The sequence below is a fragment of the Phacochoerus africanus genome, chromosome 8, assembly GCF_016906955.1.
Source record: "Phacochoerus africanus isolate WHEZ1 chromosome 8, ROS_Pafr_v1, whole genome shotgun sequence".
In the NCBI taxonomy this organism is placed as follows: Eukaryota; Metazoa; Chordata; class Mammalia; order Artiodactyla; family Suidae; genus Phacochoerus; species Phacochoerus africanus.
The window spans coordinates 120,869,725-120,887,765 of NC_062551.1; the positions used below are offsets into that span (position 1 = coordinate 120,869,725).

At 52.2% G+C, this 18,041-nt stretch overlaps 1 protein-coding gene across 1 annotated transcript in view; it reads right to left on the reverse strand.

The window, feature by feature from the left end:
• CELF4 (CUGBP Elav-like family member 4) overlaps positions 1-12,269 on the reverse strand; it is a 235,221-nt gene extending 222,952 nt beyond the window's left edge. Inside the window, exons 1-2 of the mRNA XM_047794158.1 lie at positions 12,197-12,269; positions 11,998-12,080 (exon numbers count right to left, since the gene is read on the reverse strand). The gene's annotated coding sequence lies outside the window, so the exon portion shown is untranslated. The remainder of the gene's footprint in view (positions 1-11,997; positions 12,081-12,196) is intronic.
• Between the last annotated feature and the right edge of the window lie 5,772 nt (positions 12,270-18,041).

An 18,041-nucleotide genomic window follows, 5' to 3' on the forward strand; every position in this document is an offset into this window, starting at 1 on the left:
CTCTGATTTGACCCCTAGTCCGGGAACCTCCATATACCCCAAGTGTGGACCTAAAAAAAAAAAAAAAAAAAAAGAATGATGATGAAGATAAACATACAGTATCTAAGGGGCTGAAATCTTCATCCCCCACGAAGAATTCCATGGAATTAGAAACCACGTCAGTAGTTGGATAAACATGCTGACTTGGCAGTACTGTGTGGAAGAAGCGAGAAGCAGCTCTTTAAACATACTGTGAAGCTATTCTTTCTGAATCAGCCTCCTCATATAAGACTGGGTCATGATTCTGAGCTGAAGGCAAACACTGCAGGTGTGTGGGATGGGGCTGCTGCTGTGCCTAGCTTCTTCTGTAACATCTCTAGGAGGCTAATAAGGGAGACTCTCCTGGATCGTACCCATTATCCATCCCCTCTTCCCCTTCACTGACCAAGGCAGTTTTCTTTTTTTTTTCTTTTTTTTTCTTTTTTTTTTTTTGGCAGGGGTTATGCCTGCAGCATGCAGAAGTTCTCTGGCCAATGATGGAACCTGCACTGCAGCAGTGACAATGCCAGATCCTTAACTCACTGAACCACCAGGGAACTCCCCAAGGCAGTTTTTGATCATGGCAGATATGTGCCTCATCCTTGGCAAGATAGCCCCTTTCCCCACCTCCCTTGTAGCTAGAGCGGTCAAGGACACACAGTTCTTGGCCCGATGGGACACACACACACAAGTCTACTGGGGAGGGGCCTGTGGGAAATCTTTTGCCCTCCTGATAAAAAGAACAGACACAGCTGGGCTTATTCTGCTTAACTGTGGGTGTGATGGATGGAGCTGGGGCAGCCATTTTATAACCATGAGGGAAGAGACTCTGATGCTGACATTGTTATACTGCCAAGCCGACATCAGACCCCAAACTCTGTGATATAGAACAATTCAAAGCTCCATTTGTTGAAGCCACTGCAGCCAAATGTATTTCTAATGGACAGGGTAGTCACCAAAACTGAGGTTCAGGGAGGTTAAGTGGCTCCCCAAGGGCACCCAACCAGGTTCCAGGTAGAGCTGGGCTGCAGTTCGACTCTTCTTTCCATGCAGAACAAGACTTCAAAGTCAGGTCTGGAGTGTGGTGACACTTGTGGGGCCACCACCCTGCCTCACGTGCCCCTGTGGAGGTCTAGCAATCATGCAAGAGTCTCCTGTGGGAGTAGCCTGGTCTTGACCTTGGGGTGACAGGAACTGGCGCCACAGGATGCCCTGGAGCCAGACCACTCCCTGATGAGTGAACCCTCCCCCCTCAGTCTCCTGGTCCATAAACAAGCACTTGTAAAGCTTACTTGAAAGCATCTGTCTGATGCTCTTTTGACAAATAAATGATACAATGAGCCTTCAGTGAATGGTTCTTGCCACCATCACCTTTCACCTCTTATTCTTGTTTTCTGGGGTCATCACCTAAGGGAACCACTTGCACTCAAATGCCTTTTTGAAGTCTGCTTCTGGAAATACTCAAACTGAGTATACTTCAGAGCCCAAATTAGGCCAATGGTCACCAACATTTTGAGCACAGATCCAGCCACAGTTTAGATCTCTGGTTCTGTTGACCTTGCTCAGACCAAGGGGAGGCACATGTGGGTTAGAGCAGTCTGAAAGAGCTAAGTCCTGAGGCCCTGGGAGGGTGTGGTGGGCAGGCAGGGGAGGCAGGGCCTTCTGGAGAAGGGAAGCGGATGCCCAAACCAATCCAGAGAGAGCAGGATGTCTGGGTCCCCTCTGCCTGGAGCTGCCTGGGCCCTGCAGGCTGTGCAGCTGAAGGTTCTGAAGGGCGGCAGGGGTGAGGAAGGCCTGCTGTATCCTCCCTCCACATGCTCCCCATTCTCACCGCTACCTCCGGGAGGAAAATTCAGACTCTCCTGGCTCCCCAAAGTCTCCCCTCCTTGCTACCTTCCCAGTTTCCCCTCCCTGATGCACACTTGGATTCTACCTCCCCCTCCACAGGGTCCTTTCTGGTCCCTCCACTCATGGTCCCACCCTCTTTTGAAACAGAATGAAACAGAATGAGTCCAAATCATACATTTGACCATTTTATATTTTTGAGGGTCCTATTATTATTTCATGAATGAATTAGGAGTCACTGGCTGTTACTGTGGCAAAGGACTCCGAGGTCTGCCATACTCACATCATAGTTTTGTCATTCGCAATCATAATACCTGGATTTATAGCAATCCACAACATATGAAGGACTTCCGCATAAGATTTTCACTATAGAATTAGGAAACAGGCTCAGAAAGATCATGAAGCTTGTCCCAAGTCATCCAGCAGGTTGGCGTCATCCCCACAGGCTGTAAGTGCTCTGAAGGGTGGAGTGGAGGGTTCCACTGGGCACAGAGTCTGGCACACCGGCCTCACACTTGCTTTGTGTGCACTCAGCCACCAGGAGAGGAAGCCACCTGCCTGGTGCCCCCTGGTGGTCTCATCAAGAACACACCACAATCACCTTAGATCCAAACACACTGGAGCCACAAAAAACTGGGGCCCTGAACTCCAGCCAGTTTCTCTTTATAATTATTTTCATGAAGAATTGAAGAACAGGTGTTCCCTTGTGGCACAGTGGGTTAAGGACACAGCATTGTCACTGCAATGGCTCAGGTCACTGCCCATGGCACAGGTTTGATCCCTGGCCCAGGAACTTCCATGTGCCACAGACATGGCCAAAAAAAAAAAGGAAATTGAAGAACAAAAAACCCACACTGCTTTCTGCCACCATCACCCAGGCAGCCCATCTTTGACGGGACTTGGCAGCCCACTGTTCTGGAACGATGCAGACCCACGATGCAGACGCCTGGCTTTCTGCTAGCCCACACGCACACTCTCTAGAAGAAACCCCTCCAGTCCTAGAACACGTTCCTCCTGGAGCAGGAGTTCACACTGACAATCTGTTTCCGTGCCTCATGCTCTGGCGAAAGGTCAACAAACCCCCACACAGCCTCCCAGGATGTACGTGGGTGTGCCTACCGAGGCAGCCTGGGACCCCACCCCTCTGCCAGCTGACTCACGTGTGTGCGGAAGCCTTCTCAGTCTTGCTGCCCGCTGCCCAGACGCTCACACCTGTACCATCTGCCACTTCCTGGGGCCAAAGCACCTTCCACACAGGGGTTCCTCCAGGCACCAGCGACAGCAAAGTCCTGTTTTTCCAAACGTAACCTCACAAGGTGAACTAAGCTGAAAGCCCTTTGGGGAGGGGGGCAGTGTGAACAGGAGAGGAGCCTTGACTCCAGATGTCCTGGAACGCTGCTGGGTGATGCCAAGGCTGGGTGAGGTCAACGGGCAGAAAGAGAAGGGTGCCCCACCTCCACCCTGCTCTGAATCAGCTCCAGGCAAAGGAGCAGGTACAGGAAGCACTGGGGACTTCAAGAGCCGAAAAGGTACAGGAGCAGCGAGAAACGCAAGGGTGGCACTGGGGGGGATTGGAAAGCTCTCTGAGGGGTCATAGAAGTGTCACAGGGTAAATGATGTTAGATTTTGGCCTCCAAGGATGATGAGAAACTCCGCAGGAGCAGAGGATGACAGGGAAAGAAGAGAAGCCTAAAGGAAGGTAACGGGCTTGGGCGAAAGCTGCATGGACTTAGCGGTCTGTGGCCGGGAGAGGGAGTCTGCGCCCAGCTGAGCCCTGTGGGTAACTGGAGCTTGAGGAGTTTCTAGGCTGTCAGATCTTTCTGTCCCCATGATATGCTTGGCCAGCCTATGAAGCATGTGTTGGAGGAGGAGGAGCCTGGAAGCAGGAGGCCATTTCGGTGGGACGGGGTAGGGTGGCCTCCTCTAGGCTCCTAGTATGTCCTGAGGTCTCTCGCAGCTGAATTCCTGGGCTCTGCCCCATCATCACCATTTTTTGCGTGTGTGTGTGTGTGTGTGTGTGTGTGTGTGTGTGCCTATAAAGATATTTTCTGGATTGTGAGCCATCTTCACATTTGCCTCCCAAACATGATTGTAAGTTCCTTCAGCGATGGGCTGTGTCTCCCTCATTTTTGTCTGACGCCAAGCACACCACCTCCCTCAAAAGAACTCTGCACAGGGCAGGTAATCCTTAAATGTTGCTGCTGATGATCTGCGTGATGGCAGTCGTGATCCACACTGTGCCAGGGCAAGGGCTGAACAAAGTTGAGGAAGTCTGCCTGGTTTCCTTTGAAAGACTCCTGAGCCGAGGGCAGGAAGAAGGCTTGGGACCAAGGGGCAGAGGTGGACACTGGGGGTGGGTGGGGATCTGGCCCTCCCCTGAAGCCTTGCCCTGGAGCCAGCCATCAGGGGCGGGCAGTCTGGCCGGTGGTGCATCAGGGAGAGCCAGAGCTGACCTGCACTTTATTACACTTGTCACAAATGGAGTTGGGCCGTGGAGGCCAGGAGACACTTATCTTCCTCACCCTCCTACTCTCCCCTCCTCTCCCTGTCATCTTCAGTAATATGAGTAATGCCAAGTCTATTATTCTTAGAATTTTAAAGAATGTCAGAGCCAGCAGGGGCTCCAGAGGCAATCTGGCCTGTTGCCTCCTTTCACAGTCCAGAAGGTGGAGGCCTTTTAGAGGTTCTGAGATGAATGCTTTGTCCAAAGTACCTGGCTTGGCTTGGGTGGAGCAGTTTGGACCTGGTACCCAGGTTCCCTGATACCAGCCCAGGCTGTGACCATCATCTCACATGGCTTCTTATTTACTCCTTCAAGTTAGAGATGATGGCTCTGAACATGAGGCTCTCTGGTTCCTTCAGACAAATCAGTGGGGGAGTCTTGCTGAGTTCTGTTGTGGGGGCCAAAGAGAAGGTGTGAGAGTCATTCACCTGAAAGATGGGGATACCTCTGCTCCCAGGTGAGGGTGGACGGGGGCGGGAAGAGAAGAGTGTTCAGCTTAGGACACAGGGCACAGATCTGGGCAGGAGGAGGGGTTCAAGACATCTCTGTGAGGGATGAGGGAGGGAAATGAAGACTCTCTCCATGGAAGCAAAAGGGGCTGGGGGCCAAGGGCCAGAGTGAAGAGCAGAGGCAAGAGCTGAGGGCGCCTCGGATACAGACTTAGCTCACCTGGCACTGAGTCTCTGGATTTAAAGCATCTCTGCCTTCTCTCCTGGAACCTGCTGCTTCATCGTGCTGGGAGGGCCGGGAGGGGTTGCTGTGTGCTCAGCCCCTACCTGTGGCCTGGGTCTGTGGGCAGGTGATGAGGGGCTGCTAGGCTGTCAGATCTGCTTCCTATCAGGGTGGGGACTCTTCCAAAGGGAGGGGCTGGAGAAACTCCACATGTGGGTGGGCTGTGGAGCCCTGGGTTCTGGTCCTAGCTCAAAATCGAACTTCACCTCATTTCAGGTGGGTCACACATTCCTTGTGGGCAGAATTTTAAAACTGAGAGGGAAGTTGGTGCTGAAACCGGGCCAGTCTTGGGTGGAATGTGGCCTGTAGGTTTGAGTGTGTAACTGGCCAACCGGAAATGATCTCTAAGGCCTCGATCAGTGGGTTAAAGATCTGGCGTTGCTGTGAGCTGTGGTGTAGGTCGTAGACGTGGCTCAGATCCTGCATTGCTGTGGCTGTGGTATGGACCGGCAGCTGTCGCTCCGATTCGACCCCTAGCCTGCGAACCTCCATGTGCCGTGATTGCGGCCCTAAAAAGCAAAAAAACAAACAAACAAGACCTTTCTCTCCCTGCCCTGTTAGAGCCCTAGGGTGGCCCATTTTCAGTGTTAAGGGTTGAATCGTGCCCTCCTCTCCCCACAAAAGATGTTCAAGACCTAACCCTGGTACTTGTCGTTGCGACCTTATTTGAAACAGGGTCTCTTCAGAGGTCATCAAGTTAAGATGAGGGCATTAGGCTGGGCCCTAATCCCATACGACTGGTGTTCTTTTCAAAAGGGAGAAATCTGGACACGGAAAGAGGCGTGCACACAGGGAAGTTAATGTGACGGCATAAGAACACCATCTGCCAACGAAGGAATGCTCGAAGCTACCAGAAGTGAGGCGAGAGGCACGGAACAGATTCTCCCTTCCAGCCCTGCCATAGTGCCAACACCCTAATCTTGGTCTTCTAATGCCAGAACTGTGAGACCATAAATTTCTATTGTTTAAGACACCCAGTTTGTGGGACAATAGCTCCCAATACAAATACACTAGCTCCCCAAATAGCGCCCAAGCCAAATACACTTAGCAAGAAGGACTACAGGACTAGGGAGCGGGAAGTGTGCAGGGATCTGTCTTGTGACCTCACCATACGCAGCGGAGACATGTACTGATGGGACCCAACCCACTGTCTGGAGACAAGTCCAACCCTGCGTCTACGGGACAGATAAGTGGAAATACATCACATCTCTAAAACAAAACACTTTGATTGCGCCAATCACTGGAAGTTGTAAAACTACCCTGAAGAATTAACAGCCTCCACACATGCTAACTACATCCATCATAAATTTGTCTTTAGTTTCTGTTATCATTTCACTGTCTCTGGGGACCCCTGTCTTGTCATCATTTGCCCTTTATAATTTATTCATCTTGTTCTTGCCTGCATCCTTTCGACATATCATTCATCTTTATAGTTGTACATAAAATTATATAGATCCTTCCATGGCGGGGCTGTAAGGAGGGAGATGGGCCTCACCAGGGAAGTCCCAGGAATGCTGGGGGGGGGTCCCCACTGGAGTACTCCGTGAATGTCAAGGAAGAGGTGGGGGTGGGCGGAAGGAGAGAGAGGGAGGGTGTGAGGGCAGGAGAAGGAGAGGAGAGAGACTGGAGAGGTAAGTGAGAAGGATGAAGAAAGGCTGGGAAATGAGAGGGGAAAAGAGGAAGAAGAAAGTGACCAGGAGGGAGAGAGAAGAGGAAGAAACAGCCATCAAGAGAAAAGATAAGGAGTTCCTGTCGTGGCACAGTGGTTAACGGGTTCGATCCTGGCCTCGCTCAGTGGGTTAAGGATCCGGCTTTGCCCCGAGCTGTGGTGTAGGTTGCAGGCGCGGCTCGGATCTGGCATTGCTGTGTCTCTGGCGTAGGCTGGCGGCTGCAGCTCTGATTAGGCTCCTAGTCTGGGAGCCTCCATATGCCACGAGTGCGGCCCCAGAAAGACAAAAAAAAAAAAAAAAGAGAGAGAGAGAGAAAGAGATGATGGTGGCACTCTGGAAAAAGAAAGTGGGAGAAAGGAGGGACAGAGGTGTCAGAAATCCAATTGAGTTTGTTTTTTTTTTTTTTAATTTTCCATGGTAACATTTTTCCTGGTAAATTCAAAGAAAGTCATGTTGAATTTCCATAGAAATGCTGCATCCTGAGTGGTGGGGACTGAGTCAGGAGGCTGTGTGATGGCAGCAATGCTGCCCGTGGACCAGGCTGAACCGAGAGGTGGCGGTGGGAGACAGCAGGGAGGAGTGTGTGGGTTTGCTTTGTATTCTCAGGTTGCTGGAGTGAGGGCACAAAAGCCAATCTTTAACTAGTGAATTGGAACTTTAATGTTTACCAAGCAGATCCAGCTCCCACCCTCCCCCAGCCTCCTCCCCCTGCAAGCTCCCTCTTCTCCCTGCTTGCAGGCCTCCTGCTAACTGGACCCATCCCTTCCCTCTCAGCAGCCCTGATGAGGAGCTTTTTCTGCTGCCACCAGAGCAAAGTGCTGGCCACTGCTGGCCGTGTAGCCTAGTTTTCTCTGATCAGCGGCATCTCTCCCCGGAGGCCCTATGCTCCTAACTTTGCAAACAGATGGGCTCTTCCTGGAAGACAATTTCCTGCAAAGTCCCAAAGGCAGGATGAGCTGGAACTACCCGACAGGGCCTATTTTAAGGAACAGAATTCTCCTAAGAGGCCTCCTGTGCACACTCCTGCACACTTTTCTGTCCAGTCACGGCTCCTGACCTGTCCTGGGTGCCCTGTCTTCCGGGCTGGTTCTCGGACCAATGCTCTCACCCGATGCCCATTATCCTTCCAATGCTCCATTCCCACCCAGCCCATTTCCTAAACAGACTTTTGAGTGACTCTTGCACCCCATAGTTTTCTGGGTTCCCTCTACAGCAATTGGTGGCACTGGAAAGGAGAGGTGGATATTTCGAGTTTCGGTAACAGGCTTGGGGCTGGTCCTGGCTTGGCCAATTATTAAGTGTGTGACCTTGGGCAAACTGCTTAATCTCTCTAATTCTGGGTCTCTTCATGTCTCTGGGGACTCGTGACATCTTCCTCATAGGGGGTTGTGAAGATAAAATGAGATATTGGAGGTAACGTGCTTGCATCATGCCTGTCAGATAGTAAGTGCTTAATAAATGTTAACTGTTATCATTGAGCTATTTTCTACACTACCCTTACTTTATAACAGCTGTGTTATTTTATAATAACATGCTGTCTTGTATCATTGATGTGTGTGTGGCCTCTGTCTCCAACTTAATGGACAGCTCTGAGAGGAGGGGGGATGCATTTTTCTTTTGCCTATGTCTACCTGGACACCTAGCACATTCAGGAAATTCTTGTTGATGGATTGAGAAGCCATGTTGACAGTACCCTATAAATGATGAAACAGGGAGTTCCCTGGTGGTGCAGTAGGTTAAGGATCCAGCATTGTCACTGCTATGGCTTGGATCACTGCTGTGGCATGGATTTGATCCCTGGCTCTGGAACTTCCAGTGCTGAGTGTGTGACCAAAAAAATGATGGAACAAGCATTGGGAATGAGAAGGTGGGCTGGAGAGGGCAGGGGGCCAGGAGAGTGTGAGGGAAAGATGGAGATGGAGAGTTTGGGAAAGTGGAATCACTCTGCCTAGATGCCAGCAGAATACACTGCTCCAAGGGACCCCGATGAAGCTTTGTGGTTTACTAATCTCATTCCACTGAAGTCATGCCAAATTCAAAAACAGTAATCCATTTGTAACACTGTTCCAGGGATGACTCCATCAGGCATCTGAGGGACTTTGGTGAAGCTGGTTCCCAGGGACACTGACCTCTTACTTGTAAGAACAGCCACTGTGATCTGGTGCTTGAGCTTCCACTTATCCCAAGAGAAATGTCAGCTCCCCTTCTCCTCCCCCAACAAGGATGTATGCAAGGGTGCCTCTAGTTCTGTCTCAGTTGTTTTGTTATTGTTTTGGGTGGTGGTGCGCACAGGACAACAATGGGGTTGTTTTTCTTGCTGCCAACAGGTAGCTTGCTGGGAAACAGAGTGGGCTGCCTGCACCATCTTCTCCGCTCTTTCTCTCCTCAGTGAGAAAGTGGAGGGCTGATTTTAATGGATTGATTTTAATGGATCTTGAAGTCTGGAAAAGTGTCTAAATTGCTGAGGTTACCAGCTTCCAGGTTCTTTTTTTCAATTCCTTTCTCCTCAGTCAGACACAGAGCGTGCTCGCTCACCAGGGCACCTAGTGTGGTCACCCCAGACAAGAAGCGGTCTCTTTCCACCCCCTAATTGAGCAGGCGGCCATGAGCACCACCTCAGCTGGTGGGAACACCCATTATTCGGTTGAGTGGGAGCATTTTTTGCTAGGGGCTCACTTTCTCTGATCCCAAAGGAGAGAACCAACCAACAATTATAGCACTGGTTCTGCTTTCTGGAATCCAAATGACTCTACTTTAAAATGTGGTCATTTTGGTTGTCATTTGTCTCCATGTGAGTTTGTGCAGGGACAATGTTTTCAGGGAAGTTGGAGCTGCAATCTTTTCTTTTCTCCCTGTTACTGTCCACCTCACCCCCCCCCCAACCCCCACCATGGCCTGGGCCTACCCTGAGAATTGTGATGAGGTGTCTGAGACCATGGGTCTCCCTGTGAAGCCTTTGAAGAAAGGACAGCATTCCAGGCAACACAGGGGGGGGGCTCCAGGCTATGTTTTAGCTCTGGTGTTGGCCTTTCTCCTGTCTCCTGTCTCCCAACGTACATTCATGACTCTTTTTGTCCTGTCTCCCAAACTTGCCCAACTTGTCTTTGTGGTTTCAGAAAAATGCCACTGGATCTCCCAGTATGAAGGATTAGCACAGATTATGGGGAACAGTGTTAATTATCGGTGGAAGGGGGGCTGGCGAGTCGCTCCAATGTGCTCCTGATTTCCCCTGGGCCTTTCTGCCTGGTAATAAGCCTTCTTTAATCTGGCAGGCCCCTTGGTGAAATCAGCACCACGGACAGTGGTATTGATTGCTTCTGAGAAACCATCACAGCTGCTCAACCAAATTACCTTTGATATGTGACCTTTAATGTAATTACTGCAACATCAAAGTATTTCTATAAATTATTAAAGAACTAATACACTCCATCATTTAGCTATTCTATTATATGTAAAATAAACAACCACAAGTTAATGTTAGATCCTGAACAATCCACACTTGCTACTGAAATTCTCCCAGTCCCCAGCCTCTCCCCCTTCAAAATCCTAAGCAACCCCCCCCACCCCCCCGCCAGCTTCTCTTTCTGTTTCCCCATCTAATTCCAGGCTTTTAGGCATCATGAAACTCCCCAGCAATCTTTCTCAAGCTGATAAAGGGCCTCCCATAACAATGTGGTATTTTCTATTCCATTTGGGTGGCTCTAAAATATCCATCACAATCTCCCCCAAAACAAAGTACCATAAACACTTTATTAATCAGCACAAACCTTTCTCAGAAGCCTTTGATTATCTTACAATATGGCTTTATGCTTCACACATAACATGGGGCGATGTGGAGCATATTTCTGCCATCTTACAGAGGGCACCCAGAAAGTAATTACTATAATATATGTGCATGTAGCTGCGCCACTAAAAAACCAACTGGGGAACGGCCACTGTGCCAGAGCTGGGCTCCACACAAAAACCTGTGCGATGCACGATTTCCATACATTTGCATCCGCGGGTGTGTTATTAAGATGACTCAGCCTCGTGCTTTGCAATCGCAAATACCAAAATACAATACAAAGGCTGTCTTCAGGGAAGGAAGGCCCTCCCCACAACTAACGGGGTAAAGAAGGATCTGTGATGCAAAGAAAGGCTGCCCCCGCCCTGGGTTACGCTTTCTCTCTGTCCACCTGGTTAACCTTTCCCCACTGTGGGGCAGAAATGGAACCGTGTGTTTACATATGGTTTGCTTGGTAAGAATGTAAACACGCATGTGTAAATACTGGTAAGCATACATAGAACACACGTGCTTCCCTGCAGAGTCCATTGCATAAGCTTAAACACTGTACATTTTAAAATTCTTTAAATTATGCCCACAAACACTCACATCTTTCCATTTATCTTTAGATACTCGGTGAGCCGTATATCTCCCCCCCGCGCCTCCCCCATCTCTCTGAACCCACAGGAGAGACCGCGCAGACCCTTGACCCGAGGAACACTTCTTATTTTATGGTGATGAACTAGCCTCGATAATAGCCATGGCTGATATCACGCCCAGTTAGGGGGGCCATAAATAATTCTCTTCTCCCCCGCACAGAAGCTATAAACCAGGGCTGAGGCGCGATAGTTTATCAAAGACGAGGGCTGGCTCCTTAAATAAACCGCGGTGATCTCACTCGCGGCGCCGAGCCCGGGCGGGTAGGCGCTCCCTCCCGCCCCAGCCCCCACCCCCACCCTAGGAACAGCCAGTTTCCGACGTCGATCCGCCAGTACTCTGGCGGCCCTTCCACTTCGGGCCCCGCCGGGCCGGCGGAGGCAGCTCCGGGCTCCCGAGGGCAGGGTCACCCCACCTCCTCGCCGCGGACTGCCTGCGTGGGCAGTGCGCGGAGGAGGGACCTGATCCACGGCGCCCGGGAGGGCCTGGGGGAGCGGCACCCGAGCTTGGCGGCCACCGCCAAGTGCGTCCCCCGCCCGGAATTCCGTCGGGCCTGGACGGCGACGTGCGGAGGCCGCCAGGCAAGGTCTGAGCTCGGCGCCCACGCGCGCCGGTCCCAGCCCGGCGCCTCGCGGCTTCAGGGGGCCCGAGGGGCGGCGCGCGAGCTCCCAAGCAAGGGCCGGCGCCGCGCTCCGGAGCCGGCGATCCTCCAGCCGGCTGCGCCGCCGCCGCCGCCGCCGCCGCCCGGCCTCCCGAAGTCGCCCCCTGTCGGCGCGTCGGTCGCTCGCGCCTTGGCGGGCGCCACTTACCCCGGGCAGAGTCTTCTGCTCGTGCAGCGCGCTCTGGGCCTTCAGCGCTGACTCACGCTCGCAGTAGGTGAGGAAAGCGCAGCCTGGGGAGGGAAGCAAGCGCCGAGAAGGGTCAGTGGGGCGCCCCCGGGCCGCCCACGCGCCCTCCCGCCCGCCCTCCGGTCTCCAGCCCCTCCCTACTCTTGGTCCCTCTCCCCACCTCTCTTTCTCTCCTGTGCGCTCTACCAGAGCTTTCCTGCCTCTCCGTTTTCCTGTCTGTCTGCTTTTCGTCCCTCTGGTTTCTATTTCGCCTCTTCGGTGAAGTCTCCCCACTCTGCTTCTTCCCCCCGCCACGCCCCCTCTCCCCGCATGTCTCTTCCTGTCCCCGTGCCCCGGTGTTTGTTTCCCTGCTGGTTCTGTTCTCTTTCAGCTCCAGCCCCAATATTTCCCAAAAGGGGCAGCTTCCACCCTTCACCCCCCGCACCTCTAGTTACACTTGACCATGAACTCTTGTTCTGGTCCCTTAGGAGAGATGATTCAGGGACCCTATTGGCCTTACAAATAACGGCTCCATCTGTAAGAAGAACCCCAGGCCAGACTGTCCTTATAAAATGAATGGGGCTGCCCATGTGTCCCCTGCATTGGTCTGTTGTCACATCTGCAGTGATGTCTTCACACTCCCACAGAGGGTTTGGGGACTTGTTCTGCCTCTAATTCCCCCCATGACTCCAGCATATTACACCCCCTGTCCTGCTTCAGTCTCCTCCTGTGTGAACTGAGGGGGATGACCCCATGGTCTACAAGGTCCAATCCAGTTTTCCCTTAGCGTGATTCTGACAGTGCGTCACCAGGGAATCTGGATTTTACAGAGCACTGTGCCTTACTCATGGGGTAACTTTTTAATGCTGTCCCTTCAGTGACAAGAAGAAGAGAATGCTTGCTGATGAGAGCGTCTTTCTGGGAGTTCCCTCTAACTGCCCAATGTCAGGGCCTTTTTCTCTGCCTACACGTGTGGCTGAGGGTGGCTTGAGGGTCTAGGGCCTTAGGGAAAGTGAAAAAAAAAAAAAAAAAAAAAGCCTTGGAGTTCCCATCGTGGCTCAGTGATTAACGAATCCGACTAGGAACTATGAGGTTTCAGGTTCAATCCCTGGCTTTGCTCAGTGGGTTAAGGATCTGGCACTGCCATGAGCTGTGGTGTAGGTTGAAAATGTGGCTCTGATCCTGCGTTGCTGTGGTTCTGGTGTAGGCTGGCAGCTACAGCTCCGATTAGACCCTTAGCCTGGGAACCTCCATATGTCACAGGTGCGGCCCTACAAAAGACCAAAAAAAAAAAAAAAAAGCCAACTCCAGCCACCATCAGGCTTGAGTCTTGGGGGGCACAGTGGCCTCAGACTTTCCAAAGCTGCATTTGACCCCAGAGAAGGCACCCTGTGGACTGGCCACCTCCTAAGTTTCACTGTCTCTCCCATGATCTGACCTCCCAGCCATCTGTGTTCACCACCACCTCCTTTTCCTTTGCTCTTACAGTTTCCTCACCTGGTATGCCTTCTCTCCCCATTTTCAAGTCTCCCAATCCCATCCATCTTTCAAGATCTGATCAAGGCCCGCCTCCTCCAGGCAGCCCGCCTTGACTGGTCTAGTCCATCTGAGGTCAACCTCCCTTCTTGACTGCTCACAGCTGGCCGTTTGGTCATTCTCATGGCCATTTATCAACTATTTCCTGAGTGCCCTTGTGCCAGTTTCTGTGACAGGTCCAGGAGCCCAGGGCCTCTTCTTATGAGGCCTGTAGACTGCTGGCACCAGTCTGGATCCTAGTCACCAGGCTTGCTCTGGCCTCTCATCTTCCTGGGCACAGAATGCTTCAAGCATCCTCTACAGTTCCTGACTCCTCCACCACTGCCACCAAATGAAAACTCACTTCCTCCTCGTCCATTGTGAAAATTGGTCCCACTTCCCTTCCCCTCCTAGCTTCAGAAAGGACATGGAAGGGAATGTGTGTGTGAAGGAGTCATAGAGATGGCAAGAAAGACACAGGGAGAGAAAGCTGGGAGTCTGAAACGCTCAGCTTCCATGGGTGCTCTGCCTTCCCTAGTTCCAAATCCTGCCCTGGGCTGGGAGGAGCTGTGAGTGCCAAGGAGCCTCTCTCCCACTCCATCTCATCCCTCCCCATCCTGACTCCAGATCGCCCCTCCTCCCCCCTCCCCGCTCCTCCCTCCTGGTCACTGCAGATGGTTATTGATGGAGACACCCGGGGATTGAAATGAATAGCGGTCAGAGGGCTCCCGTGACGTCGTCCCTCGTGCTGCTGCCGGCCTCTCCAGGGGCCTCCGTTCCTCCTGTCCCCTCACTGGCCTTGTCCTCCACCCATGCCTGCCTGCAACTGGGAGGCAGCCTCTGTCTCACTGCAAGCAGGCAAGGCAGCTCAGGACAAGGTCAGGGGCAGGTTTGGAGAGGGACGAGGAGGAGGGAGGAAGGGGAGGAGGAGGGGCAAGAAGGGAGGAGGAGGAGAAAGGAGAGAAAATGACCACATTGTTTCTGTGGCCTAGGATAACAAGGAAAGGAGTCCAGAAAAAAAAAAAAAAAAAAGAAAAAAAAAGAAAAAAAAAGAATCTGTTGCTTTTATCCAGCTTCCAGGAATTTCTGCCACAGTTTTCTTTTTCTTCTTTTTTGAGATCGAGAGCTCACAGCAGGGTTGTGAACTGGAATCTTGGAAGGACCGTCCGCCACCCCTCGGGCTCTGTATGACCTCCCACCCCTTGACCTGTCACCTCCTTCCATTCCTCCCCTGCTCACTTGCTCGCCTCCTTTCTGCCTCTCAGCCCCACCAGGCACACTCTACCCTCAGACCTCTTCACTGGTGGTTCCCTGTGCCCAGAAGGATCCCAGCCTGATGCCTGCAGGCTTGCTCCTTTACTCCTCCCCACCCCCCAGGTTTCTCTGCCTCTCCTGACAGCCTCATTTAACACAGCACTGCCCCCTGCCCCACACAGAACACATGCCTGCTCTCTGACCCCGTGTCCTATTTGCTCTTCTCTTTGGCTTCCCTCACCCCGACAAATTAATATCTTGTGTTTGCTCCTTGATTGGCAGTCTCCTGAGCTCAGATGAGGTTGGGACTTGATTTTGTTCTGTTCCTGCTTGGTTCCCAGTGCCCAGAAAGGGGCAGGCGATAGATAGATGGATAGATAGATTTAAATTTTTTGTCTTTAAAGGGCTACACCTGTGGCATATGAAAGTTCCCAGGCTAGGGGTCGAATTGGAGCTGAGGCTGCCAGCCTATGCCACAGCAACTTGAGATCCAAGCTGCGTCTGTGACCTACACCACAGCTTACGGCAGCACTGGATCCTTAACCCACTGAGTGAGGCTGGAGATCCTCATGGATACTAGTTGGGTTCTTAACCCCCTAAGCCACGGCAGGAACTCTTAAATTTTGTTGGAGTATAGTTGACTTACCCTGTTGTGTTAGTTGTAGGTGTGCAGCAGAGGGAATCAGTTCTACATCTGGTGGTCAACACACATTTGTTGAGAGCACTGAATCCTGAACACCTTGGCTACTTTGGGGGTGCCAGTAGATGTAGGGACACAGCAGTGGTGCTGGGAGGTGATTGCTGCCCCGAGGCCACAGAGCCGTGCTAGACTTCTGTAGTGGGGGCCAGAGGTTGCCTGTGAGGGTTGATAGGGGGCCCTAGTGGGAGTGCTCTTGTCCCCAAGGCTTCCTTGAGCCCATCTACCCGGGTCCTGAAAGTGCAGTCACTGTCACTCCTCTGCTCTCCCCCAGCAGATCATCCCCTAAAAAGGCCAGTGCACGGTTCCAGATAGGAAGCCATCTCAGGCGAGACCTCTACCAGCCAGGGGTCACTTCCTAATTCTTCTCTCTGAGCCCCATTTTCTTCATTTCTGACTCCATTCAGAGGCTGGTGGAGAGGGTTAACACCCTCTGCAGAGCTCTCTAGTGGCAGAGTCGTGTGGCCCGAGGGGTCAGAGACAGAGTCCCTCCTCTGTCCCTTTGCACCTCCACAAGGAGGGACCAGCCTTATACAGGGGCCAGTGGGTACACACACACCAGCCTGCTCACACCATCTCTTCAACCAGCCTGGTGCTGCATCTGAAGTCTGAGAGACAGCTATCTCACTATGGCCCTTTGAGAAAGGCAGATATGGATAGGCAGTTATTAACTCTTGACTTCCGGCATTGGAAGGGACCACTTTTGCTCCCTTGCTGGGGGCAGAGCCCTGAAGGAGCAGACACTTGGCAAGGATAGGGGCTTCAGGAGGGGAGCGTGCCTTCACAGGGTGCTGCAGAGGGCAGCAGGCCTGGGTGGGGACTGAAGTGGTGGACCAGGGTGGCCAGGGGAGCGAGGGCTCACAAGCATCACCCACAGGACACTCACTAAACTATTTGTGACTTCCTGTCCTCATGGCTGCTTCTTACAGGAGTTGAGGAGGGGGCTTCAGGCTGTGAGGGGAGTGCAGGGGAGCGGAGCTCGGCTCCGTCGTCATGAAATCTGCCAGGCTCACTCTCTTGTAACAAGCTGAGGTGTCTCCCGAGACCTGCTCAGTGAAGCCGCTTGGGAGCTCCCATTGTGGTTGGGAAATGGGCTTCTCAAGGAGCAGCTGCATTCTGATCCAAGACAGAGTGAGGGACAATGCTGGTCCTGGGCTCTACCTCTGAAGGCTTGAGAAAGTATGACCATGGAGCACCCTTCTGGGGGATAGCGCTGGTGGCAGAGACATCTCTCCTGGCCTTCAAACCCAATGCTTCCCTTCAGAGTCCTGCCCCTACTCGTATACTTGTGTGCACAGAGGAGAGTACGTGGGTCCACTGCGGCTGTTTGGTGTACAATAAAATGGAAAATCATCAAAAGGTTTCTCAGCGCCAGAATGGTTTTTGTGTGGAGTACTCTACAGTGGTTAAAAAGATGAAGTGGTTCTAAATGTCCAGCACAGAAAGACACACTATCAGGTGGGAGATGAGTTGCAAAATAACGGATGACTATATACACAGCAGAAACCTCTCCACCATTTCCATGCGCGCCTGGATCTGTGCCCACACCATAGTGCAAAGCCTGCAAGGAATCTCACCAAGATGAAAACAGGGAGGGAGGGGTGTCTCATTTTTTGTTTTGTTTGACACATTTAGACCCAGAATGTATTCATGGATCACTTGCATAATCAGCTTAACAACAACAACAACAATAACAAATTTTGCTAAAAGAGGAAGATGGAGTGTAAAGGGGGTGGGTGGAAATGGGTGAGCCAGACAGGATGCAGGACCCATGGCCTGTTCCGAGGAGACAGACAAAGATCATTGGACATTAGCCTCTTGGCAGATTCTTCATGAAGGAAATTATTGTGGGTGGGTCTTGCTATGGCGCTGCCTCAGAGCTGCTTCTGAGCTCTGGGAGTTGAAGCAGATTCTTTCCACCTAGAAAGCTGTAAATGGTATTTACTTGGGTCCTGTGGCTCCAACTCCCAGAAGTTGATGTCTGGGGGATGGAATCCATGATGGAGCACAGAACCCTCTGCCCTCCCAATCTCCCCATCCCGTTCTCCTGGGGCCAGGCCAGCGGCACTAATAGCAGGATCAGAGGTGAGAAGCTGCAGGAGGTGAGGTCTGACCTTGCCCCTCAGCTCTCGCCTTTCCCGACCCATGACAGGGACGGTACTCCCAGCACCAGCTCATCACCCGGCTCTCCTGCCCTTCAGGGTCAGCACTTTCTAGCTCATCGCCTCCTGAATGATGGGCTTGGGTGGACTAGAACTGCAGCCTGGTGGAGCAGAAACAGACTTTGGAAATCGAGGGGGGGTGGGTGTGCGGCAGGGAACTGTCGCACTGGCAGACAAGTCACACCACAGTGTTGCTACCAGCTGCTGATGGCCTGGCCTCCTGCACGGGATGGTCCCCACTCCCCCCCCCACTCCCCCACCCCCCGCAACCTGCCTCTCCTCTGCTGCTCCTGGTTCCACTGTGCATACTAGACACTGGTCCACATCACATTCCTCATGCTGCCTTCTGACATTTTCCCACTCACTGTTCTTTACTTGTCCTTCTGTTCATCAGTTTT